Here is a 27,563-nt window from a genome sequence, read left to right on the forward strand (position 1 = left end):
AATATCAGCCTATGAAAGATGCCGAGGAATTATATACGGTAAAGCTTTGGCCATTCACCTGCTTTCAAGTCACAGAATTGCAGAATATTTAAGATATCGCAGTAAAACTTCATTTTCTACATTTTCTCAGTTTGAAAGAAAAAATTCCCGAACGAAGTTCAGTTAATATAAGTACCACGAGTACAAGATCGTCGTGTAATTTGGGGTGCCTGCGGCATGGAGGAACAGGTAGTTGGTGATCGCCTAAGACTTCGTTTAGGCCAGCAATGCAACTTTCTTGCAATGTCGAAATTCTTGCTTTACCTCCTCGTGGTGGCCCCCGGGCAATGATTTGTGTATCCTAATATACATAAGTAAGCAAAAATTGCAAGGGCGAAGTTTAATGACTCTTCAGGATAGGTTAAGGAGATTAGCACTCTTCGTAACTGAATACCATCTCGCTATAGAAACCGAAATTATACCTCGGATAATTAATGATAACTCGTTAACGACTTTTGGCTATTGTACCCGGCCAATGATTGGTTTCTGGAATGTGAGGACGCTTCTGGACGCAGAAAGAACACAGCTACGACTGTCTCGCACAAATGTCGAATTTGTGCTTCTTTATGGGTGCAGCACTTGGAAGGTTACTCAGCCATAACAAGAAAGCCGCAATAATTCGTAAATAGATGTCATTGTAACATCCTAAGGATTTTCTGGCCAAACCGTATTTCAAAAACAGTAAACGTATTTCCAACCAAAGCTTATCACCACGAGACAAAGCACCGCAAACCGTTTGATTTTCTGACAGGGACACGTAGGGAACTTAAGCTCTGTTTTATATCGCCATTCACTTCTTCTAAACGTATGACGGACAAATCTAAGACCGACTGATTATTTTTAAGCCTAATGCTAGGGAAAGGGAAAGCAAATGGACAAAATACAAGATCTACAAAACTGTAATGCTGGCAAAGAAGTTTTAATGATCTATAAATAAAGATCTCCACCAAAATTTAACTTTTCTCGGAATTTTTTCCAAATCAAAGCACATTGTATTAAGTGCGAAATATTGAACGTAGTAAAGCATTCCACATTCGTGCAGCTTAACATTTAAGTGAGTTAGAAATGTCAGATAAAAGATTATTTAAAAATATAATGAAGAGTGTGGGAGACAAAACGGAGCCCTGCGGCACACCAGCATTTATTTTGTAGATATCAGATTTAAATCTGAATTGAACTTAAATTGAACGGTTGGAGTTTTTCGGTAATTCGATAATTTCAAACCCAATAAAGGAGAGATTCATCAAATCCAAATGCACACATTTTCTATAAGAAAGCTTAATGTTCGGGAAGATGAAACATTTGATCAACAGAGTACCTATTCCTATGAAAGCCATATTGCGGATCATTAAGAAGCGTTCGTTCTTCAAGATAATTCATTTAAATATCGAGTTTATTTTTTGGGATATTCTTAAGAGCGAATTTCGACCATAAATCGTTAATCATAGTAACAACGCTGAAAAATATTGGCTTAAGTGAGATGATACTGTAGAAATGAAGTTTATAAGCAAAATTGTTAAATTTGGAGAATTAAATTATCAACACAAGATCAATGAAACATATGTATATAATCTCATGTCTAAAAATATGACAGGAATTTACGCAAAAGTTATTAATAAAATAAGTAAATTAGGTGGCGCAACAGTCCTTTGAGAACTATGGCCTAGTGACTTACAACTCTCAACCATTCCTGTGTGCGTGTAATGAATTATCAGGGTTGGAGGGGACCTACAGTTTCAAGCCAATTCCGAACGGACAATTTGAAAAAGCACTTTTCCTGACAAGAATTACTCTCGGAGGATTTGTCAGTTCCTCGCAGTACCCTTGAAAAAAACTTTAGATTGCACAGGCAGGTTTTGAACCCAAGACCTCCTAGTCCAACGCACTAACCATCAAGTCACGGGTACAAAAGCCATGAATGGCGTTCATTATTAGCTTATGCTTCCTTTACAAAAGGCCCTTAACAAACATCATCTAATGACGATATTCGTTTTGTCCCATACGTCACCGATACTTATTCGAAACGAATACATATATGTATATGTTTTCAAATTATTATACTGCAAAAAGTAATTACTATCTAATAACATAATAATATTTTACAACATAAACAATTAAAAAATCTAAATTGTTAGGTTCTTTGTTCATATTTAATACTGGTTTAATGAGAAAGTGAGTGATTTTTCAACGCAAATGCGTTTTTAATTGCGTCAAATAGTGTACAAAGGTGTCAAAAGGCCAAAATTGTCCACCTCTTGCAGTCAGGGAGAGTAGGTAAGGCAGTCTTGTTTTTCTCTCACGTTTCAGCTAATAAAACGTTCATTTAAAAACATTAAATTTAACGTTTAACAATTTTGTTTTGCTTTTTGAAGACTTACCAGTGACGATGACGACGGACGGCTGATGCGATGACGGTAGTGACAAACGACACGACACAATGGTTTTTAATAATTTTATTATGCATCTAAGTAATTATTTGATTGCAACTCTACTAACATTGGAACACATAAAAAGTCGAGCCACTTCGCAACCGCGATTACATAGTTTACAGCCTAAGCTATAACAGGAACCGAAATTGAAGACAACATGTAGCTGAACCTACCGCATTTTGCCTAACTGCTGCAGCAAACGAAAATCCTCACACGCTCCCAACCAAATGTATGCAGTGGTTATATTGATGCAGAAGTGTGGTAAGTGACTGAAGACGCAGAGGCTTTGGGGGAAACGCGTATAGCTTTTGATTGATTTTATTATTTTTCACTTTTTTATTTCTCTTGGTGTTATTTTGCGGATAAATTATCTAACACCATCTTCGAGCTAGCGACTCGATGCTTTCGTCTTCGTCTTCGAAAAGTTGTTTGCACTTGTGCAGAATTATTGTCGGTTTGTTGGAAAAATCCAACGAAATTTCAAAGAGCTAACGGGTTTTCCCGCAGCAGCAGCTAGCTTCAGCGTGATCCTCCCTAGCCTAGCCTGGCCAAACCGGAGGAGATCAGACCATGTCCCATGTGGTATTGGTTTGTTGTTTTCACATTGCATTTGAGAAAAATAAAAATTATGTCATCATTATAATTCGAGAAGGAAAAATTTTGCTGAAAATAATCAAAAATCAAAAGAAAAAAAATCCGGTGGTAAGGTGGCTTGTACCAAGATGCCGGTGGTGTGGCATGGCGGTGCTGCGGCGGCGAAAGTTTTAAAACTTTTTTTAGTATTCCTATGAAATGAAGCAGGTAACAGTGCCGGGTGCAACGATGGTGGCACTGTTGGTGTTAAGGAGAAAATTACAATTTTCTTACCGAGAACTCTTACTTTTCACACTCAAATATGTGATTATCTATAAAGGTAGGGTAAAGTTGGGCAAAATATTTAGATTTTTTATTATAATGTTGTTTGAAATTAACGTGGGTTTGTTTCGGTGACATCTGTCAAATCTTTTGTTTATTATTCAGTTGTTTATGCAGGTTACAAGATTGAACAGCACGTTCAAATGATAAATCTTTGTTATAAAAATGAGGGTTTGTTAACGCAAACGTTGCGCGCATTGCGCCCATTTTACGGTAGACGTGGCCCATTAAAGTCGACTCAGCCAACAACCGTATGTTCAAGGAACGGCCTTTCGCAGGAGATCTAAGTACCTGACCATAGACAACGCAGTTTGTTCACTGACTGGGCTTCGAATCGTTTGGAAAAAGACCCCAAATTTTAGTGGCGAGGCGCATTTTTAGATGAATGGCTGTGTTGACAAGCGAAATTGCCATATACGGGACCACACCAACCCATGCGAGGTTCACCTGGTGCATCCTGAAAATGTTACCGTTTGGTAAGGATTTCGGGCCGATGGAGTAATTTGTCCGTACTTTTTTGAAAACCTCGTTAATGAGGTGGACACGCTATATAACGATGATAACTAATTTCTTATGGCCTAAATTGAACCATGTGAACTTAGACGACATGAGGTTCGAATAGGATGGAGCAACGTGCCACACAGCAAAAACCACTACATCTACACACAATATCTACCCGCCTTAATTGAAAAACCCTTTATCATAAGCATCCACTCAAACCCTCTAAAAGACTGGGATGAAACAATTCATAGGCAACATAGGCTTTAAATCTTTTTTCTTATTTTAGGGAATTAAATACTTCAGGGGTCTTACCCGTATCATGATGGTTAGTGCGATGGACTGTCATGCAAGGGGTCTAGGGTTCAATCCCTGCCTGTGCCACCTTAATTTAAAAAAAAATAATTTTCGCGGGTATTGCCTCTTGCGAGGAACTGACAATTCCTTCAAGAGTAATTCTTGTCATGAAAAAGTGCTTTCTCAAATTATCCGTTCGGATTCGGCATAGAAACTGTAGGTCCCCTCCTAATTTATTTATTTATTTTATAAATACTTCAGAGTATTTCAAGGGGATCTACATTGATCTAAATGCCATCAATCCCCAACATATCAACCTGACCTAACCTATCTCGCTGAAAGAGTTATAAGTAGTCTGTTTTTTCAATAGATCAATGACAGGGAAGTACAGAGTGTGGTAAAGTATTCCACATTCGTGAAGTATGGCTAAGGAACGGATATCTGTATTAGATAGTACGATCAGAGTAATTCTTGTCATGAAAAAGTGCTTTCTCAAATTAGCCGTTCGGATTCGGCATAGAAACTGTAGGTCCCCTCCTAATTTATTTATTTATTTTATAAATACTTCAGGGTATTTCAAGGGGATCTACATTGATCAAAATGCCATCAATCCCCAACATATCAACCTGACCTAACCTATCTCGCTGAAAGAGTTATAAGTAGTCTGTTTTTTCAATAGATCAATGACAGGGAAGTACAGAGTGTGGTAAAGTATTTCACATTCGTGAAGTATGGCTAAGGAACGGATATCTGTATTAGATAGTACGATCAGAGTTGATTTGGGTTTGAGAATATACGTGTACTTATATATTTGTTAAGGGGCATCATCGTTCAATTGCTGAAAGGGAGCAATGTAACTGGCTAGAACATAATTTCTTAATTTGCGTTAAAAAGGCTAATGCAAGAGATATTCGTAACACGCGGTTATTCGTTAATTTCGCTTTTCAATCTTAATGAGTTTTTGTCCCACTGTTAGGTACAAAAGTGCTGGTTGTGGATTTTAAATGATACCACAAGCTGTATGGGTTGAGATGTGCTTATTACACAAAACCTCTTGATTTAATAACAGCAGTCTTTTATTTTTGTTAAATCAAATACTGGGGGTGTAAACAATTGAAAAATTAAAAACAAAAATCATTTGGTAACAGACAGCAGATAATTGCTATCGTATGCATATTTCGTTCGTGAATAGAATTTCTAAGAATATACCAAAATAATGTTTAAAGTCTTACATTTTGCTAAATTTAATATTCAAAGTCTGTCACTGGTTTTTCATTGTTCATAAAATTCAAAAAATACAATTAAATGTTTTTTTTTTCTTTTTTTGGGCAAAGTTGTCGTGGTATAAAGAATGAATTAATTATATTTTTTATATTAAATTTACAATGAGCTTACAAAATAAATATTTTATTTTTTTTTTGTAGAAATATACAAACTTGTATTTTTAATTTTCAATTCAAAACTTGTTTTTTGGTCTTAGATAGATATTTAATTTATTAAAATTGTATAATTAATATATTTGTTCCTTAATTAAATTATCTATTTAATGTATAATAATTTATATGAATAGAAATTATGTTTTGAAAAATATATAAATATTTATTAAGGAATTTTTGTTTTAAATTATATTTAGAGTATATTTGCAATAAAATAAAGCTAAATTAGCCATTTCATTTTATCTGACTAATGATAATAAATTAAAACCTTAAAGACGAAAAAATGTGAGCAGGAATAATTTTGTGTGAAAATTTTGCAAGCTCATTGAAATAGTTAATATCTTAAAAATAAATATAGCGAAAATGTTTTGCAAATACCTAAGAGTATATGAAAACAAAAAATCAGCTATTATTATTTTTTAATGGAATATTATTAAAATTTGTATTCAAAAACATTCTTAATCAATCTTTAATAAGTCTTTTTAGTTATGGGGGATAGAAGTTGTTTTGGTACAACTTTCATGTTTAAAAAACATCATTTATTCATGATAAACACATAAAAACATAAATACTATTTTTATGTGATTTCGCAGTTCCTGCTGATTGATTTAGAAACTTAATAGTAACATAACTATTAGTGATGAAATGAAAGATGGTGATTCTGTGAGCATTTTTTAATTCTTAAACAGTTTTGCTGCGGTTCGTGTTAGGAACAATAAATCTCAACATAGTCAACTCAGTCAAAAATTTACAATGTGTAGGTAACTTTGAAGTAGTCAAGTTCTTGGTACCCAATAAGCACAACTAATTTTGCCAGGAGGAAAGGCCACATGGAGAATTACTCTTGCCAATCGCTGTCTCTGCCGGCTCAGAAAGCAATTAGATAGTAGACCCCAATAGTAGAACCAATAAAAGACCCCAAGGACCAGTTATAGCTATCATTGGTTTTCTTTATTGAGAATTTTGTTTCCTGATTTGACGATTAAGAGAATCATATTTGTTATGTTTGGCATTAAAATGAAGCTTATGAGTCGTAGAATATTTTTTACTGAAAAAAAATTCAATTAACTTACGGAACTTTTCCTTTACTTCATTTTTTTTTTCAATAATGAAATCTTTTTTAATGAACAGCTGGGTTTAAATTTTTAAATTCGGAGCAAAATCGTTTCAATGAAAGCATTATATTTTCTTTGTATTCTCATATATCGTTTTTGTTTTCATTGATCAACTATCAATTCAAATGCTTGATTTCAATCAGGAAATGCCGGATCAGGAAATTTGCGTGCAATGATAGAAATTTTCAATGAAAGCTAAAACCAACTTGTCAAAAAATTCAAATGATACCTAAAATTGGCCAATATTTATCACATCGTCAAAACTGCTCCATGGGCTGTGAAAAATTCTGCTAGTTTCTGGAAAACATTCTTAGCGGATTTCAGGTTTTGTGAACATTGAAGAAATGTTCAGCGATGTTCTCCTGGGCAAAAATTTAAAAATACATTTACTGAAATGATTATGTGCCACGTGAAGCGTATATGAATACAACTTTGATGATGTAGGGAGCAGAGGAAAGCATCATAACAAGTCGTAAAAGAAGCTCATGACGACTTCAACCAATTTGTTGTGCGGAATTTGACCTTCGTACAAAGGTGGTTGGAAATAATTGTTGAATAGATGCTGTAGTATTTTTTGGGTTGTAAAGAAGCAATCAGAAGTAATGGAATTTGTTCAGAAACCATTTGACTGTTTTAAATTGATGTTAAAATTAATATTTGGACATTATTTTTCATCCTACGTTCTGTACCCACGAAGCATATAACCATTTAAAATAATTAATGTGTCCATACAAAAATGAATAAATAATATTATGTTTTAAAATAAATTTAAATCCATATTTGATTTTTTTTCAATTTTAAAGGCCATTAAATTAAACCTTATGTTAATTTTAATAGACTAGTTAAAATCAAGGTGTTTTTTTTTTTCAATTTTAATTATAAATTTAGTACTGCTAAAATATACTGAAAAGACCATTTAAATAAATAAAATAATTATAGTAAAATAAGTAACTTAAGGCATAGGTAAGTATTTTAATACTTAAAAGGTACTAGCATATTGTTGCTTATCAAAAGGTATTCTTAAGAACTTTAAAAAATAATAATACAAAGCTGTAATCTTAATAGGATGATTTGTTTGTTATTATAATCTGGTAGATACCTTTTTGCATTCTGTTACGAACCACATAGTCCAATTTTTCACTACGTTTTCCAAAAATACAAATCATTTATATATTGTGTTAAAATAGTTCTAGAGTTGCTGTCAAGAGGCGTTATGTCTCGCTAGCGAATGTTCGTTCCACCTAACAGGATCACCTCTGGATTCAAAGTTGTCTTTGAATTGAATTTGCAACAAATTAATGGTTGTATGTTGTATGAAAATTTCTTGAAACAGCAAATCGGTTGATATTTCTCAAAATCGCTCATGTTCGAAATATAAAGGACCGATGATAAAATTAAGTTGATGTAGTGGAAACTTCTTAAATCCATAAACGCCAACTTTGCTAATTTCTTCGAATGAAGTTCTCTATGAACAAAGTAAATTTCCAAAAATTTGGAAGCGCTTTTCTGTTGTTAAACTATTTGGGATGAATTTCCAAACTTTGTTAAACAGAAATGTCAATACAGTTTGATGAAGTGTCAAAACACACAGAACAATTATCAATTTATTTATTTGGCTTATTTAAAGCTTTAGATTAATAATAATATAAATGTATAACAAACAAGCATTAAAAGTATAGAAACAAAGCATTGAGTGGGAAGGTTAGAAAATGGAAGAGACTGTAAAAACCGCGGGTTCGTATTTATATTGTTAATTGCAATAAACTAGGGGAGTCTATGATATCGATGATAAGTTTATGGACGAATGCTATGTCAGCAATATGACGACCGACGTTGAGAAAGCGTTTTTGCAAATTTTATAAAAGGATCATACCAAGGCATATAACGAAAGTCAAAATGAAGAAATGTTGGTTGAACTGCTTCAATTCTTTGAGAGTTATGTGAAAAAGTGGTTAGCATATTTAAGGATGTGTCTGACATAAGTTTAATACGGCCAAGAAAGAATGTATTTCGAAAATTTAACTCTTTATCACATAATAACCCAAGATTAGTAATAGAGGATACAATTGGTACAGGAGTATTACGGAAATAATAGGTTCAAGACAATGGAGTTAGACGTTTACGGGAGTTCAAGTCATGTTGAAGAAGTTACGAGTCTTCGGAAAAAGCGATTGCTTTCATTATTGTGAAATCATTAGCAAAAATTTAGACATCAGAAAAGAAAATGATGCTTCTTCCATCATTAATAAATAAAATTGGACCAACATGGCTACCTTAAGGAACCCCTGAGGACGTAAAGATTTAATCAGACACCACATTTCTTCAAACAACTCTATGTGAACGGTTTTCTAGGTAAGATTTAATCCGCTCAATAAACAATGTTATGAAAGCAAAAGATTTCAATTTTAAATTGGTAATTTGGCGGTTGCCTTTTAAGAAGCCATGTAAGAAAGGGGAAACAAGAAACTATAAAAGTTAAGAGAGTCGTACAAATGATACTTTTTGAGAGATTGGGTAGTGTTGAAAGTTTAGCAATCGGACGGTAATAAGAAAGATCATTCTTGCAACCTTTTTGAAAATGGGGAATATGAAGGATTCTTTCAAAACAGAGGCGTTCACAGAGTACATTAGAGCATTTTTTGAGAAAAATGGAAGAAATACCATCGGGGTCAATTAATTTATTTATTTATTTAAGACGCTTTAATTGTTAAGAATCATCAAAACCATAATTTGAGGTTAGTAACTAATCTTACAGTTCATACTTTATACCAAATTAAAGTAATTTTCGGATAAATTCACTTTAAGTATATACAACCTAAATATGGATTTATATCATTTTTTCCTACTTGAGAACATGGAAAGTTAAACATTTTTTTTTCTGTGAAGAAGCCTAGAAAGTATGTAGGCCTTAGCTAGGACAGGAAATGTGTGTATGTTAATAAATTATTTATCTTAATGATAAACGTTTATATTTCCTACAAAAACAACTTATCCAAAACCCATTAACCCATGAGCGGCATGTTTTTTTCCTTCTAAGGAAGTATATATTTAATCACTCATAACACGAAAGCTCTATCTAACCTATAGCAGGGTACTTAAATGTCATTGCAAAGGGTTCAATTAAAATTCCAGAATAGATACCTTATAGCCTTAAAGCCCAGACGTAAACGCAATCATCATGACTATACGGAAAAGTATTAAAAAATAAAAAATTAATTTAATCTCATTAAAAGAAATTTCCATAAATACTATTTCTTCAATTATATATATGTACTGATGTACACATGTCTACATACATAATGCAATACGATATAAATGCAATAACAAATTGCATTGTAATTTTCTTCTATATGTATAAGAACCTTTATGCAATTATATGGACAACCTCTAGACAGTAATCAATGTGCTGAGATCAAAGGTCCTAAAATAAAACGTGTTACAATTCTGCCATTTGAAAGTCTCTTCAGTATCTTAAAGTATTCGAGTTGCAAAATGAAACAAACAAGAAACTCGTTTATTGAAAATATTTATAGATATAATGTATAGATAAACTATAATCCATCCATGCGAAACTAATAAGCAGTTGCATACAAAAAGTAAAAATTAATTGAGGTCTCATGTGTCTATACAAAGTTCTTAAAGTTTAACTATTCAAGATTCTTCTCGAGCCTTTCAGTATATCTTTATGCATTTTAAGAAAGTTAATACAAAATTGAAAAACTATAATTTTATGTGACCCTTTAAGTTAATTCGATCTTAATTAAAAACACATAAGAAACCCCTTTTAATATCCTTTTTATTGCACATTAAACATGGTCGAGACAAGACGACTTATGTAAGACTAGTCTTAGAGCCGTTAAAGTTCATTTAAACTTAATTACGCCTTGGTTTATCTTAGGGATTACTTTTTAATATACACTCACCATCAAAAGTAATTGAGCTTATTTGTATTTTTGACGAACTATGCTTATTTCAAATTCATTAATTCTGCTTAATGCAATACATTTTTCAAAATCAAAGTTTTGGCTTTAATTGATATTTATTATTATTATTAAATGTCATCCACAACATAATTTTAGTAAAAATAAGTACTTTTTTCATCTCCAAACTATGCATAATCACATAACCATATTTAAGAAACAAAAAATAATATTGCTTCATTAATAAATTTTTAACTGCGCAAAAAATTATGACTTTTGGTTTTTCTTATAAGGTAATGAAAACATTAATTAAATATACAATAATGGCCATAGAGTTTCATAATCATAATCCAAGGAGAGTCAAATTTTCATCTTGTAGCCAAAACATTTATCAATTCGTCTTGATATGATGTTAGTATATTCCAAAAAAAAAACTAAGCAAATTTATGTGACCAATAAAATATTTATAGTATTATTTTAATGGTTAATTTTGTACCAAAATGTTGAATGAAAATGAAAACAATAAAAAGTATTGATGAAAATAAATATGGTCTTGCCAACAAATATAAATAAGACAAATATGTGGGTGCATAGAAGACAAACAGATATTTTTAGTCTTCCTTAATTTAAAAAAAGATGGTTAAATACTAAGGGCCGATGTTGAATGTGAACCACACCAAAATGTTAAGCTGTTTTGTGTATTTTATTTGACATTTTACAATTTCAGAATAGTTCAATTTAAACTATGGAAAAATAAACCATCGCGTAATGCTTTAAAGTTATTTATTTATTTATTATTATGAAAATAAGCGTTCAAATCATAAGGAATATTGTGAACTTTGTGATTTCATCGGTCAATTTAACACTTTGACTGCGGCATGGTTTGATCTGAGCGACCCCTCTATGCGGAATTTTTTGTTTTCAGTGCTTAATTTTACTAATATTTTGTTTTTTGACTATAACAAACAATTTCAACCTCTTTTATGTGCGGAGTCATAAGCACGTATGGCTTGTTGTTGCTGGTATTATTGGGAGATGTCAGAAAGTAGTAAACGTCAGCAGTCAAAGTTTTATTGGCAAAATGTGGGTACAATCGTAAAAATCGATCAAAAATTTGAGGAAATCGGGTCTGTAGGAGATGTGAAAACACCACCACATGCTCGTACAGCTGATATTGCAGAAAATATTGCTGAAGCCTTCGACCTCAACACGTCGTCGTGTCCAACAATTGCATCTCTTGCGTTCGTTGTTGATGAACATTATGCCTGAAGACTTGCTTTCACATGCTTATACAAAATGCAATTGACTCAAGAACTAAAAATTCTTGGCCATTTCAAGAGTCACTGTCGTCGTCAATGGTCAGGATGGTTGCAAAAAATGGTAACAGTGGATGATCAAGTTTCTGCAAAATCAAGATCACTGATGAGGCACATTGTCACCTCAGTGGATTCGTCAATAAGCAAAATAACCGCATTTGAGCGAATGATAATAATCAAAGAGTAATTTTAAGAAACCAATGCTTCCACAAAGAGTGACTATTTGGTGCCGTCTATTGGCTGGCGACATCATCGGGCCAAAATTGGGCCAATTTGCCTCTGGTGGAATGAAGCAGCTCAAGCGTGCACACTTAAAATACTCGTCGTTTGGATAGAACGCCCCGAAAATTAAATTGTTGGTCGAAGACATAGCTCTTGCAATGTGACCTCGAACGAGTTTTATTACGAAATTGTCAATTCTGTTGATTCGAGCGCAGTTGTATAGGACCTCGTTGGAAAAGTAATGGCGGTAAGAAGATTCGGCTGTTCGAAATATGACGGTACAGCGTCGTAAACACTGCCGCTTGAACACCCGAAACTTCTCCATCTGGGAAAGGGCAACGTTGAACCACACAGGAGAATCATAAACGATCATTAGCCGTATGAGGGCCATGTAGCAAATTACCTTCACTCTGGGGTTAAACCGACTGCTGTAAAACAGCCGTTTCATCAGAGCGAAGGCTCATCTGGCCCTGGTCAGAGCAGCATTTTTGTGTCTGTCGAAATATAAATACTGATCTAACTTCACTTTTGCTCGCTTATGGCTGCCCGTGAAGATCAACGATGATCATCATGCGCCAATTGTTGCACGTATAGAGTCCGAAACAAAATTGTCTCCGACTTCTGAACATTTATTTTCAGTTTCCAGTCGTCGCAATTTCACTGAATCTTGTCGAAATCACGTTGCAAGAGAATTCTAATAACCTCAACCTTTGGGGCTGTTCTGTACGCAATTAGATCGGCGGCGTACGCAATTGACTTAGACTACCTATCAGATCGCTGGAGTAAATGCTGAAGAGAATCGGCGAATTCACCGCTCCCTGTTGAAGACCATTTTTAATTGAGAATGTTGTCGAAGAAGTTACATTGCCACTTTTGACAACAAACTTTCTACCGTTAAGCATATCATAAAATATATACAACAATGGCTTGCTTATGCCAAGCCTGCTCAGTTTAATGTAAAGACCCTCTAACCATACGGTGTCAAAGGCCTTTTCCAAATCAACCAGAACACCACCTGTGCATTGTTGTTTTGATTTATTCCATTGGAATTTATCCGGAATTATTTTGTCGGAGCTTTATTAATGATTTTTTCGAAAACTTTGCTGATGCTCGGAAGAAGACTTATCGACCGAAGATTTGACGGGTTGGAGTTGTCCTTTCCCTTTTTCGGGAGAGGATGAACCACAGCGGTCTTCCAATGCACTGGATAATATGCATTATTCAGTGCATTATTGAAGAGTTTGGTGTAAATGTCAATTGCCTCCATCGGTAAATGTCTTAGTACAACGTTGGATATATACCATCGACACCTGCTGACTTTTTATTTTTTATTGAATTAAAGATGGCCTTTGTCACTAACAAGGGACTTTCTCCAGTCCAACGCACTAACCATAATGCTTTGGGTACCACAAACCGTAATAATAGGTTGTTTAAAATGTTGCGTCATTATTTTTATTTTAACACAGCCAAGAATAGGTTCGCAAATGCCTTGCATTTTGTTTAGCGTCTCTTAAGATTTATAGAAATACATTTGTTTATAGAACAGTCACAGTATTAGAAAATATTTAATAAAGGCAGTTTTACGTGAAGAAATATCAGATGCATAATTACATTTGAATAAAAAAAAATGGTTGCTTCGGAAAAATGTTCAAAAAAAACAATATATCATTAAGAAAAATATTTACAAACTACTTGTGTTTAAAAACATTTTTAAAAATTATTCAATAAAATGATTTCGCTAATTTTGGAAAATTTTAGAAATTTACTATTTCATACTAACATTAACAATTCCTAGGTCAGTTTTCCAGGTTAAGGTTTGTTCGTTTTGTTTTTTACAATATATCACTGTTGATACCGACATTTTAATAAAATATCAATCTAAAAAAAGGACTAAAAGTTTCGAAAAGCTAGAAAGTTAGTAGCTAACTATTTTGGAAATTGGTGACTAGTAAGTACAAGCTAACCCTTAACACTAGGTTGTTTAAATGTTGAGTCTTTTACTTGCGAAAATGCTAAATAGTTAAAGTGTTGAGTATTATTTTGTAAAAAAAAGATATCGGAGTTTGTTCATCTTACCTCTTCGTTTAAGAAATACCACCAACCATAAACAATACCTTATTGGAACGTGTATAAACGTCAATTGTCTTAAAAAAAATGTTGATTTATGAAAAGTAAGAGAATAAAGTGTTAACCACACATCATACTAAGTACTGACATACTTTTTTCTTCAATCTATGTGAACTATATTTTACTTAATTTTCTGAATTTTTGTTCCATTAAACTAATAAACGAAATACATAAACAAAAACAGTAGAAGAAGTAACTCTCATTAGTTCTTATTGCAATTAGGTCACTATGTGGTGTTTGTTTTTATTGCCTTTAATGAAAAGTTGTCATTAGACTACTCGTAAGTGTAATGATGTATTTTTACATTAGCGGATTTATTATCAATCATATAGATACTTGAAATAAGTGAAACCTTAGATTCTTTCGGGGCGCCAACAAGATGTTTGAAAGAAAACTATTCGAAAAGTGGATTAATAATCCCAGTTATATATAACCTTGGTTTTGAGAGTTTAACTTAAGTTTAAACGGTACGGTTAAATTCCTTGGAAGATGAAAAGTAGTAAATAAAAATCGTTATGAAATAGAACTTAAGACTTGTTTAAATAAAGAGTCTTTAAAATAGTGAATTCTGTGTGTATACAAAAATGGAAAAAATCTTCGCTCTAAAGATTTATGTCTAAAGCCTTCTTTTTTCTACTAATCTCATTGATATATCTTTAAAAAATAGGAAGTTGATGACTATAGGTAAAAGAATGACACTTTTTACTTAAGGTTTAAGGTTGAGAATGTACCTTTTTTTAAAAAAAACTGACTTTTGGGATCTTGCCTTTTCAGAACTTGCATTCAGAAAACTCATCAACTTTAAAAACTCGGTATGTGCATCACTGATCATCTTTTATGGAATGATTACATATTTAATATTGCCAAAAATACTGCTAGGTACCAGAAAAGTTTCAACCTTTCTGATCTGACTGTAATTTACAAAGCCTTCATTGGTTCATACATTTAATGTATGTAATTCGCATGTTTGGCCAGGTGCCCCAAAAATAAGTTCAAGTCTTTATATCGATCGAACACTATAGCACCGTTTGCCTTTCGTTGTTTTGCCAATATTTCTATAAACCCCTCAAACAATTCAGCTATAATACTCACATTTCTAGGAATACTTATCAGCTATTGCTTGAACTCAATTTTGGACGTATTGTTAAGTATAGAGATTTTTTTTACGGCACATCGAGAATGTAGAATGCTTTACTCAACTCTGTTTTTCCCTATTATTTTGATATTCAAAACTTTAAGGCCATTTAATGGGAATCAGTATCTCCTCCTTAAGCTTAAAATTATGTTGAGGGTATTATTAACTCCCTTAGCGCTTGTTAATTATATAATATAAATTACAAAAGTATGAAAGAAAACCAAGCAAGGGCTATTTGTAAGTAGCAAGGGCTTTTTGTAAGTAGTAACATAACTTTTTTAAATAAATCCGCCACTGACATTAAACTTACTCACAACAAGTTACATTTTATCCACATGGCATCTACTCTACAGTCTACATACAGTTAACACTTTTCCGTTTGTTTTTAATTATATTTTTATTTCCGTCTTTATATCATTTTGAGTGACATTTTAAAAGAAGACAAGGGTATCTAATACTAACAACACGCAACGTTAAGGTAAACTAGTTTTGTTTTTTTGAAAATTTAAATTCTAATCCTGTCAATTTGTAATTTTTGAATACTAATCCTGTCAATTTAAAAACCATTCCAAGGCACACAACAAACACGAACATCATGGTTATTAGTTAATTTTATGAAATGAGAGTACAAATGTCATTTTCTTTGCAAACTCATTTATTAAACTTTAATTACCTGTAACTTATTTTAAATCACTATATAATTACAATTTGAATGAATACAAAAAAAAAGAAAGAAAGAAAAACAGACTTCATCACAAAACAACACAACACACACATAATAATTATTATTTTATAGAATTACAAAATAAAAATAAAATGAAATGAATGAATGACGAGGACGGTTGTTTCGAGTCATGATCTAGATCTTAATATTTTTTGAAAAATTAAAAAAGAACGATGTACGAGTATAGAGTTGGAAAAACAATTGTTTTAATTAAATTACCGTTTTATTTGAGTACGAAATTTTAATCTAATTTATTATACAAAATTTATCATGATTCTCGTACATCACTGTTCTGTAAATTTATTAAAAGAAAACAGCTTTTGAAACTATCGAATTGAAAAAGGTTTCAGTTGTTATTGTACTCTGGAAGTTCTTGGGAGGAAAAATGCTTGCTATTCTCTAGGTCACAAGTTTAAAATTCAATACAGAATGATTAAAAGATTTTAAAGAAGATTCTTATGCAAATTGGGTTTGTAGTTCTGGTTTAGTTTATTTCATCAAAGTTACAATTTATTATAAAGGTTATGGATTTTTTTCTGTGGTATGGAATCTTAAAAACAATCGGTTCTTAAGCAACCTCGCAGGAACATTGAAGTTAATTAAGGCTAAAATATCGGAACATCAAGGTACTTTAAATTCAATAAAAAGTAAATAGGCGTAAGGGCTTAATCATAATCGATTATATCTCAAAATTTCCTTGCATAAATAACCCATCCCGTTCTGTTTTTATACAACTAAAGACTTTCCACATACTTGAGGCACTTTGAATTTAAAAATATGTTGAGAATGTCATTGATAAAAAATTGGAAAAAGGACCGAGATGGTTTCCCTGAGGCACTTCCGGGGAAGCGGTGATAGATAAAGAGGGAATGTTATTCGTTTATCCAGTTTAAAAAGTTAGGGTGGAAACCTATTTTTCTTATAAATCATGATTAACTCGATTTAATGCTTTAGAAAAATCCGTATACCGTATATAATCAAGTACTTTTTATTAAGTCCATTTAGTACGACATTATACAAAATTGTAAGGCTTGTGCTAGTAGATCTACGAGTAAAAGCAACAAAACATGTTGACATGGAGAAAATAATTCTTTTTAGAATTTCAGTTAATATTTCATAACTTAATTTTTCAAAAATGTTTGGAATTGTATTGATTGAAGTAAAAATGAGGTACAGGTTAACTCGTTTCACATTCAGGAAGTGCGGCTAAGGAAAAAATCTCTTTACTTGACAGCACTTTTAAAAGATTATACTGAAGGAAAGGGAGGTAAAGTACCTAATGTGTTGCTGAGTGGACGTGTTAAAAAAGTGGTCATATTAAATCGAGTTTTCAAGCGTTATTTTAAACGTACCAAGATTATTTTCTTTACTAACAAGAAACAGACAATTTTTAACAGTGAAAAATTAAATCATTCCTTGCTTTCATTACATTAAACTTATTTTTCCGAATTTTGACTTTTCAAATTTAATTATTTTTTTTCTTTTATATACATTGTACATTGTTGGAATCAGAACAGAAAAACTTTCTCTGAAACACCAAAAGTCTTTCTCACCGTTTCACCGCCGCCGTCGTCGTCACCCACAACTCACTCCTGCCAAGTACTTTACCGCAGCAATTTTACCGTAGCCAACAGTCACCGAATCTAGCTCTCTCTCGTATTACATTTATTTCCTACCTTTTGATGCCTCCAAAACGTAATAGAAGGGAATTAACAACATCTCCAGTTCAACATAACCAGTCTCCGGATTCCAAACAGCCTAAAAAGTCATTTACGGCAGACCAAACATTGGCAAAACCACACTCGTCATTTATTTTTTCTCTTGAGAACAACACAACCGAAATGTCTGAAGAAGCTCTTAAAAAACAGAGCGATTACATAATTACTCTCCTTTCGGCGAAATTGAACGAATTCGAAGATAGGATCACGGAGAAAATAAACGCGGACGTTTCACAGCTAAAGAGAACCGTTGATGATGTCAATCAAAGAATAAAAACAATTGAACAAAAGCTTTGCGAGATCGACGTCATAAAACAGGAGAACATTTTGCTGAAGGAGCTTTTAAAAACACAAGATAATGAACTTAAACAGATTACCAAACGCATAGAACTAACGGAAGAACGTTGTCAGCATAAGGAAACAGAGAGTGATGCTCTGATTCATGGCTTTCCCTTGCTGCCTGAGGAAGATTTAAAACAAATGTTCAATAATTTATGCCGCACTATTGGAATAAATACTATTTCTATTCGCGATATTTTTCGGCTTAGAACTAAATCTTCCACAAATCCACCTGTGATGGTAAAATTTTTGTCACCGCGCGATAAAAGCACTGTTCTTCGCTCGGTTGCCAACCACCGCACAAAAACAAAAAAACCATTATGCGTCCGCGACCTTGGCCTGTCATCTGATAAGCCCGTATTCATTCATGAATGTCTCAGTACTAAAAACCGATCGCTATTGAATAATGCTTTAAAACTTAAGAAGGATGGTAAATTGTTTTCCGCTTTTACGATGAGAGGATTGGTTTATGTAAAGAAGAGCCGAAATGAGAAAGCACTCTTAGTAGAGAACACCGATTATCTGAATTTAATTGCCACGAACTCTTTGATGACATCCGAAACAGCTGATCTATCAACCCTACCCTAATAAGCAACAAAGTAAACAGCATAAATACATTATTATTTTACTTTTCTATTTACTTATTTTGATAAAAGCCTTCTGCAGAATAATTGATTTCTTTTCTCTCTCTTCTATATTATTTTAATAATTATTTAATTTATTATTTTCCTACTTTTTCAGTACTTTATTAGTTTTTTTATTATTTTTCACTATTATTATATTTTTTTTTCTTTTTTAATAATTCAAATATTATCGTTCTCTCTTTCTTATAATGATTTCAAAATGTATTACTTTCTCATGCATCTATAATTATACATATTCGTCATCATCATTCTTGTCTTTTGGTTGTTTCTGTGTGTCTTTTTTAATCTGGGCTTACAGCTTATTATATTTGACTGGACTGATTTGGGTCCTTGTCGATTTTTATATAAATTCACTCAATGATTGATCTTAATGTTCGTAATAGAGAATCTATAGCTGAGTTTTCGAATCAATCCCTGCGTTCAATGATACAAGTCCTAAGTGGGCAGCATACTGGATTGAAAGTCTGCCATATCAATGCGCAAAGTTTGGGTCCAAAATTAGATGAATTTCGGTATTTATTTATAAATTCAAAGATTGACGTGGTTTGCGTTAGTGAAACATGGTTCTCTGTGGATTCTGTGTGTTGTGTGGAAGGATATAATGTTTTTCGTTGCGACAGAACTGGTCGGGTTGGTGGGGGTGTTGCTATTTTCACACGAAATGAATTACATTGCAAATTAATACGTAAATCTCAAGCAGGTAGTGATATAGAATACGTATTTGTTGAAATAAGGTGTAATAACAATAAAATAATGTTAGGGTCAGTGTATCGTCCTCATCGCAATATAGACATATCACCTCTCTTCTCAGTATTGGATGAACTATTATATGTGTCACCGTCTGTTATCGTTGCTGGAGATTTTAATAACAATGTCCTCAAGAGCTCTGAGCTTACGGATAGAATGGCACCCCTTGGCCTATTTCCAGTAAATACTTTAACACCTACTCATTTTACCAAGGACAATAGCACTCTACTTGACTTGTTTTTTGTTAGTCATCTTAGTAAAGTTCTTCTTTATGATCAACTACCTGCTTCTGGTTTCTCTCATCATGATTTAATTTATTTAACCTTTGAATGTAGACCAATTTATCAACCTTCTAATTACAGCTTTAGAGATTTTAAAAATGTCGATAGACGGCAGTTAGAAATAGATCTGAATAATATTGAGTGGTTTCGAATATACGGTATCCTTTCTGTGGATGACCAAATATCTTTTCTTCAAACGAATATAAACTATCTCTATGACTTACATGTTCCCCTGACTATAAAGCAGTTTCGAAGGAAAAATCAATCTTGGTTTAACAATAATATTAAGGCTTTAATAAGGGAACGTAATCTAGCATACAAACGTTGGAAATTATTTAGGCTCGATGAATTATACCATGCATATAAAGTTTTAAGAAATAGAGTGATTAGTGATATTCGTGAGGCAAAAAAACGATTTTACGCACCAAAATTAGATCCGTCACTTGCCAAAAATGAGCTATGGAAGAATCTTAGGGACATTGGTGTGGGCAAGCAAGTCAACGAGAAATGTGTATCTGTTAACTGTGACGAACTTAATAAAAAATTCACTTCAGTAACTATAGAAGGCCTTGAAAATAGTACTAATGTGTCGCATTTAACTGATTATCCTTTGAATGAACTGCCTTCACGTTTTTATTTCTCTGCGGTTGATGAGGCTGATGTTTTAGAAAGCATATTAGCCATCAAATCTAACTCCGTGGGTATTGACGGTATACATCCAGTTTTCTTAAAAGCCATATTACCTTACGTTCTGAAATACATAACGCACACAATTAACACAATCTTTATGACCAGTACCTTTCCCTCTGTTTGGAAACTAGCTAAGGTGATACCTATTCCTAAGAATCGTGATTGTGATGATTTTCGACCCATCGCCATTTTGCCTTTTCTTTCAAAAGCCGTAGAAAAATTAATTAATAACCAAATGCGCTCTTTTCTGAACAATAACAAAATGATATCATCCAATCAGTCTGGTTTCAGACCGAGGCACAGCTGTACCACGGCTTTAATTGAAGTGGTGGAAAACATAAGGCAAGCTGTAGACGATGGTAAAGTGACCATTCTCACTCTCTTAGACTTTTCGAAGGCTTTCGATACAGTCAATATCGAGAAACTTTGCGAAAAGATTGAACATCTCTTTAATTTTTCTGCGCCATCAACAAAATTAATTCGGTCTTATCTGTCTATGAGATTTCAGGCAGTTCATGCTAATGATGCAATGTCTTCCTTTCTTCCTTTGCATTGTGGTGTTCCTCAAGGTTCAATTTTGGGCCCTTTGCTATTTACAATGTATATAAATGATCTTTCTTCTTTGTCGCTTAGCTCATCCATACACATGTATGCAGATGATGTTCAACTGTACCACAGTTTTCCATTAGGAATGGTTGAGAATGGTGCACATGAAGTTAATGAAGATCTGAATAAAATTGTAAATTGGACTCGTAATAACAATCTATGTTTAAATCCTAAGAAATCAAAGTGCTTAGTGATTTCAAGAACTAATATAGATACCTCATATTTCCCCGAAATATATCTTAACAATTCTGTGATCGATTTTGTAGCTTCTGCAAAAATTCTTGGTCTTACTTTCAATACAAACTTAACCTGGAACAGTCATATAAAACTTGCGTTAGGTAAGGTCTATGGTAGTCTTCGTTTGTTGTGGGCTACTTATCATATCACACCCTTAAAAACTCGTTTGATTTTAGCTAAAGCTTTGATCATCCCTATTATGCTCTACTGCAGCGAGGTTTTTAGCAATTGTGACTATGAGCACAAACGAAGGCTAAATGTTGCTTTCAACAGCATAACTCGCTATGTATATGGTATACGAAGATATGAACACATATCACATTTTTCAAAATCGATGTATGGTATATCGTTGGACAACTTATTTAGATATCGCACATTAACTCTTCTTCACAATCTAATGCAAACCCGTCAACCGGAATATTTATATAGTAAAATTAAATTTCCACAATCGAGTAGATCGTGTGATCTCATTCCAGTTCGCTACTCGTATTTAGTATCGGAACGTCAGTTTTATGTACATGCAATTCGACTATGGAATTCTCTACCTCGTTCTATTAGAATGATAAGCTGTAGAACACAGTTTGAAAGAGATCTAAAGAAATACTTTGAGACACATTAATGATGATGATGATGAAGATGATGATTTTTTTGTAAATTAATTTTTTTTTTCTGCTATTTGTAAATTATTAAATATTTTAAAAATTTATTTTTTTTAATAACTTTATAATTGAAATATACTTGCTCAAATGCTTATATAATCTAACAGATTAGCTTACTGTAAGTTATATGTCACTATAGCATACATATTTTTATATTATAGTATTGCGATACTGATAATTACTCTAGCTTATAAGATATTGTATCTTACTGAGTAAATTAATAATAAAACTGTAAATTGTAATTGTAAAATTGAAATTTCTAAGAGAAATAGAACTTATTATTTTGCTAAAAAAATTATGGAAACATCTTTACTTTGTATTGGACACTATTTGCGAAAAAAGGCAGAAATGAAGAAGTCGAATTTAGTTCCTATAAGTGGCCCAACAATACATTTTTCTGCATATCAAGATTCTTAAAAAGAGCGTATGCTTAGAATTTTAAAATGTATTCTTTTTAAATTCGACTTATCATTTTATTTAAATTTATTTTCTCAAATTCTGATCTATACAAGCTAAATATTTTCTACAATGTTTCATTGAGTTTCTATGATTCTATTTTTTCTTTGCTTGGATTTATATTTTTCCTAGGATATGAATTACGTCTATGTAATCGTATTGTATTTAAATAAAAAGTCAAAATCTAACCTTAAAGAAGAATTTATTTTACACTTTGGCCGCTTTTATTAAATATTTTTACTTTTGAGGGTCCAATAATATAATAAAAAATGAAACAATTGAATTTTAATTCATATTTCGAATTATACTATTTGAGTTTCATTTATTATATTGAATAATTCCATGACTGCAGGACTTTCTATTAAAATTTCAAAATATTTTCATTTTAGGTGCAAATGTTTTTTGGCAAGGCCACAAAGATTATCACTCAAAGACTTGAAAGAGAACAAATTGTGGGCCCAGATTCTGTAAGAAGCCAAACGGAAGCTATTGTCCGCTTTTCAAAAACCGAAAGAAATTGAACGATAACGAAATATGAAATTCTGTAAGACGTACTTTCGAGTTTATTTGTTTTTAATATACATGTACAGTGGCTCCCACTACTAATCGGACATGCATTTTCGCAATGCAAATGCTCCAAGAAAATTTATAGAAGTAGTTGAACTTATTTATCATTTTATAAGATAATTATAATCAAATTAAATTTAAATACAAAAAACTGCATTTCAAGTTATTAATAAGCAAATAAATAACAAAATCGGGACCTCAATGTGTTTACAATTTAGAAACTCTGTAACGGTAGTTTTTTCGTAAAATGACAGTATTTTATTTCTAACCTTATTACTTTTACTCACATTTAACGTAGTTTCCTGCTTCATGGAGTTATTATATAGTTTCAGGATTTAAAAAAAAATAGGATTCATAATGACAGGGCACATGATATTTTTTAGGCTAATCTCCTTAAATCCATCCCTGCAATTACTTGCACACAGAAATGGTTGAGAGTTCTAAGTTACTAGGCCCTGATCTTCTTAAATCTCTAAAGATCTGGTTCTTGTGTTCGGAACTAACATTTTTTGGCAGGTATAATTTTTTGGTAAAGTATCAAATACCAAACATCAACACGCAGGTTCAGGTGAGATAAGGGACTTTAAAATAAGGCAAGTTTCTATTATCTGATAGTTAAGCTGTCGAAAATTGCCTTCCAATTAAGGCAACTTTATTGGGAAGTTAAATGGAAAGTTAGTAAAGAAGAATCTCCCAAACTATCAAGTCAAATGAAATCTGAACTTTATTACATAAATTTTCTGTACAATTCTATTTGATGATTAGTGTAAAAAAGTTCCTTGTCAAATGGCAAATTGCTTTGTAGACATATTATTTTTGGTAATTTCTCCACGATCAATGAAGGTAAAGGTTAGAGAAGTGAAGTTGCGAGTTTGACACTTAAAAAACTTACTAGTTGCTTTGGTAAAAATTCACATTCAAAGAATGCAGTTGGCTTTAAATTTAAATCCCTTATGTTGTCTGAACCTGCCTGATATTTTGTTTATACAACCTTTGGGGTCCAGTGACAATGAGCTCCGAACACAAAACAATTTTATCTTATACCGGGTAAACTACCCAAAGCACACAATAACTTGTACGTCAAAGTCGAGGTCATTCCATAACTGCCCTCTGGTGCTTTAAACACTGACAAATTCATCTGATCTAAATACAATCGGGCGTATATGGATGAGCTGGCACGTCAAGTTGCTCAAAAGAACTTAACAAACATTGAGAACCTTAAGAAGCTTAAAGATGCCTTATAGAAGAATGTAAAACAAATAAGTCCTGAAGTATGCTAAGAACTTGTCCCTCAATACTTCAACGTCTGTTTTGAGAAAGCTATTTAATCGAAATAATACGCAACTGTCCGATTAGTAGTTGGAGTCACTGTACCCATTTCTATTTTGGTGCAGTCCAAATATTGAAAAAAGTAATCCGACAAATTGCAAAACATTAATTTTGAATAAGGAAAAAGAAATTTAAAACTTGTGTATCTAAAAATTGGTCAGAACAAATCTTCACAACTGAGGTTTTTCAAGGATCAAAACACGCAACATATTGTTTTTCAAAATTCCTCTTCTTTGTCAATCCTTTCGATCAACTCGATATAGAGATTTGTCCTTAGGGAAAAGTGAACTTTATTTTTTAAAACATGTAACATGTAATAATATTTGAGGAAAAAGTCACGTTTCTACATGAACCAAAATTTATTTTTTGAACTCATTAAAATATCTAATGAATTTTTTAAGTAACTCAGATTAAATTTATTTTGCAAGAATTTTTAAAAATTGACAAATTTTATCGATCAAATAAACTAAAAATGTTCTACATTGTTCAAAAATTGTATTTTTCAGCTACAAGTTTCACATAGAAAATGGAAAAAATGTGTTCAGATACCTACGGATATTTGAATTTTAACGATCATAACGTTTAGGCCTTCATAATTTTGCTGAAAAATTCAAAGCCCATACTTTTACTTTATTTTAAAATCTCGAGCTTAATTTTTTTCTACTTCAATGAAATATTTTTAAATCCTACATGCACAATTTTTGAAGATTTAAGACATGTTATTTTTAATAAAAGTATTTATTTTTAATTTTTTTAAATAACTTACACTTTAAATCAAAGTATGAAGATTTCGTTGTTGTTGTTTTTATTTCTTTCAAAAATGTATCCACAGAAATTAATATCCACTTTTTGTTTTGGTTTATTTCCTTCTTCGAAAAAATAAAATAGAACTTCACTTGTTTTTCTATTAAACAAAACAATTTTTAACTTTTCTTTGACCTTGGTCTCGTTTGGCCATTAACACGGTTTTCAAACTTTAAATTTGATTTCGAAATTAACAACAATTTTAACAACTGACCGTTGGCGTTGGTATAAAATGCACAAATAGCTCAAAATGCTAGATACTTTTTTGTTTTGTTTTTATTTTACTTTTTTTCAGCGGCACTTAAGACACACTCTTTCAACAACAGAAACGACAACAATGATCAGAAATAAAGTCGAAATATTAACCGAAAAAATGAAGCAGAAACTTTTATAAAGACGCAGAAGTTTTACAAATTTCAAACTTAAAAATCCAATAGATAAATTCGCCGAAAAATATAAGAAGAAAATGTTTAATATTTCTTGGACATGCTAAACGTACAAAAGTCCAAGATGTACTAACTCGACCAACTTGGAAGCTAGCTTCTATCCCTAAGTGGTTATGACTTGACTGTGGCTATATGGCTGGGGCTATAGCTGTTGTTGTGGCTGTCGTTGCGGCTTTGGTTGTAGATACTTAAGCGCGCATAAGTAAGCAAAAAGCAATGAGGCAACACTAAGCGACTACAACGACGACGATAGTGTGGTGTATCTATAGGAACTAGCAACGGCGGCGACGGCTCTGAATCTGAAACTGATTTCGTACGTAATGTTACGTCTTTATGGCCAACCAGTTGCAGTCTTGAAGCTATCTACTACTTTGGTGACGAACGATGATGACAGAGGTACATACAAACTTACATATATAGATAAACCGGACCGGATCGCATGCAATCGATGGAAAAACGTTAACGCAACAAAATATTGAATTGAATCGAAAAGTGGAAATGGAAATGGAAAAACAGTCTCGATACCATTTAAAATTTTAAGTTGTATCTGAGGTGAGTATTTCGAGAGAGGTGAGTTTTGTGCGGAATTCAGTTTGGTCAAGAAAGACGCAACAATAAGTAAGTAAGACACCATGTTACTTTATCGTGCCTCATAGTCACAGAGGCCATTGTGCCATGTGGTGAGTTTATGTTAGTGAGACAAAATAATGCGAGTTTAGTGTCTCAATACCTACTTTACCGATTGCGCCTATTTTTATTTAAATAAACATCTCATCGAAATACAAACTATAAGCTTTATATAAAAACTTATATTTCTCAATAGTTAAACAAGCTTTTTTGTCCTCTCGTCGTCGCGTCGTCGTATTGATTATGGTTGGTTTTTGGTATTCGATTCGATTATAGAGGGGGAAGGTATTTGTGGGTTTTTTAAGATTGTTTATTGAATGTAAATATCAATAAACCGATATGCTTACTTAAGGGGTTGATATTTTTCATGGCTTGGCCGCTTGGATTGAGTATACAGGTAGGTAGGTTAGGTAGGAATAAACGCTCGAGTCGAGTATAAGAGTGTAATGATTTGAAGTCAAGACGGGTTTTAAGTGGTTAGAGTAGACGACGACGACGACAACGAACGACTTGATAATAGTTAAAAGCTTTCGTAATAAGCTGGTTTGGTGAGAAAAAGGAACGGGAAGCATCTCCTTACTATGTTTGTGTTAACGCCAGTAGTAATAATGGCTTAAACCGAGTATAGGTATATTATGCTCTACTTGTAGAGTTTTTCAATCGGGTTTTTTTGTGTGTACTAGGTATATTAAAATTTATACATACACATAAAGGAAATTTTGGAGTTTTTTAGAAGTTCTTAAATAAACTTTTATGATACAATAAACAATTTAAGGTAAAATAGTGTAAGGTTCTAAGGGGTTTGTGTTTTCTTGGTCATAGAAGTCGAAAAGTTTAAGAAAAATTATATTTTTAAAAAGTTGTAATAAGGAACTGAAACGTTTTATTATTTACTATATTTTGTAATTTTTCAAACAAACAGACATTGAGGATAAAATTTGTATTATAAAATTAATTGATATAATTTTCAAGCATTTGTTTAACAATTTACCATTTCCGATGTTGTTTATTTGTTCATGACTTACCTGAAAAGAAAAAAAAGAAAATGTTATAAAAATTGAATAGAAATCATATTTTTTTCGGCAATAATTAATTTATAATCTATAAATTATTAATTTTTAAACTTAATAGATTAATCTTCTTAAATAAGTGTGTATTAAAAGAGTAATTTTAGGTCAATGAAGACGAAAGTAACACATGATACGCTAGAAAGGTTATTTTACTAAATGGTTAAATGTTC

General features: G+C 32.4%; 1 protein-coding gene across 3 annotated transcripts in view; it reads right to left on the reverse strand.

Annotated features, from left to right (window-relative positions):
• The window catches only part of LOC129941086 (ABC transporter G family member 23), a 179,879-nt gene that overhangs the window by 67,968 nt on the left and 84,348 nt on the right, over positions 1–27,563 (reverse strand). The window contains exon 1 of one of the 3 annotated variants that reach the window (XM_056049631.1): positions 25,213–25,910. The exons of the other annotated variants lie outside the window; for them this stretch is intronic. The gene's annotated coding sequence lies outside the window, so the exon portion shown is untranslated. Of the gene's footprint in view, positions 1–25,212; positions 25,911–27,563 lie in introns of those variants that run through there. 3 annotated transcript variants of the gene reach the window in all.

Source organism: Eupeodes corollae, chromosome 1, assembly GCF_945859685.1.
Source record: "Eupeodes corollae chromosome 1, idEupCoro1.1, whole genome shotgun sequence".
Classification (NCBI taxonomy): domain Eukaryota; kingdom Metazoa; phylum Arthropoda; class Insecta; order Diptera; family Syrphidae; genus Eupeodes; species Eupeodes corollae.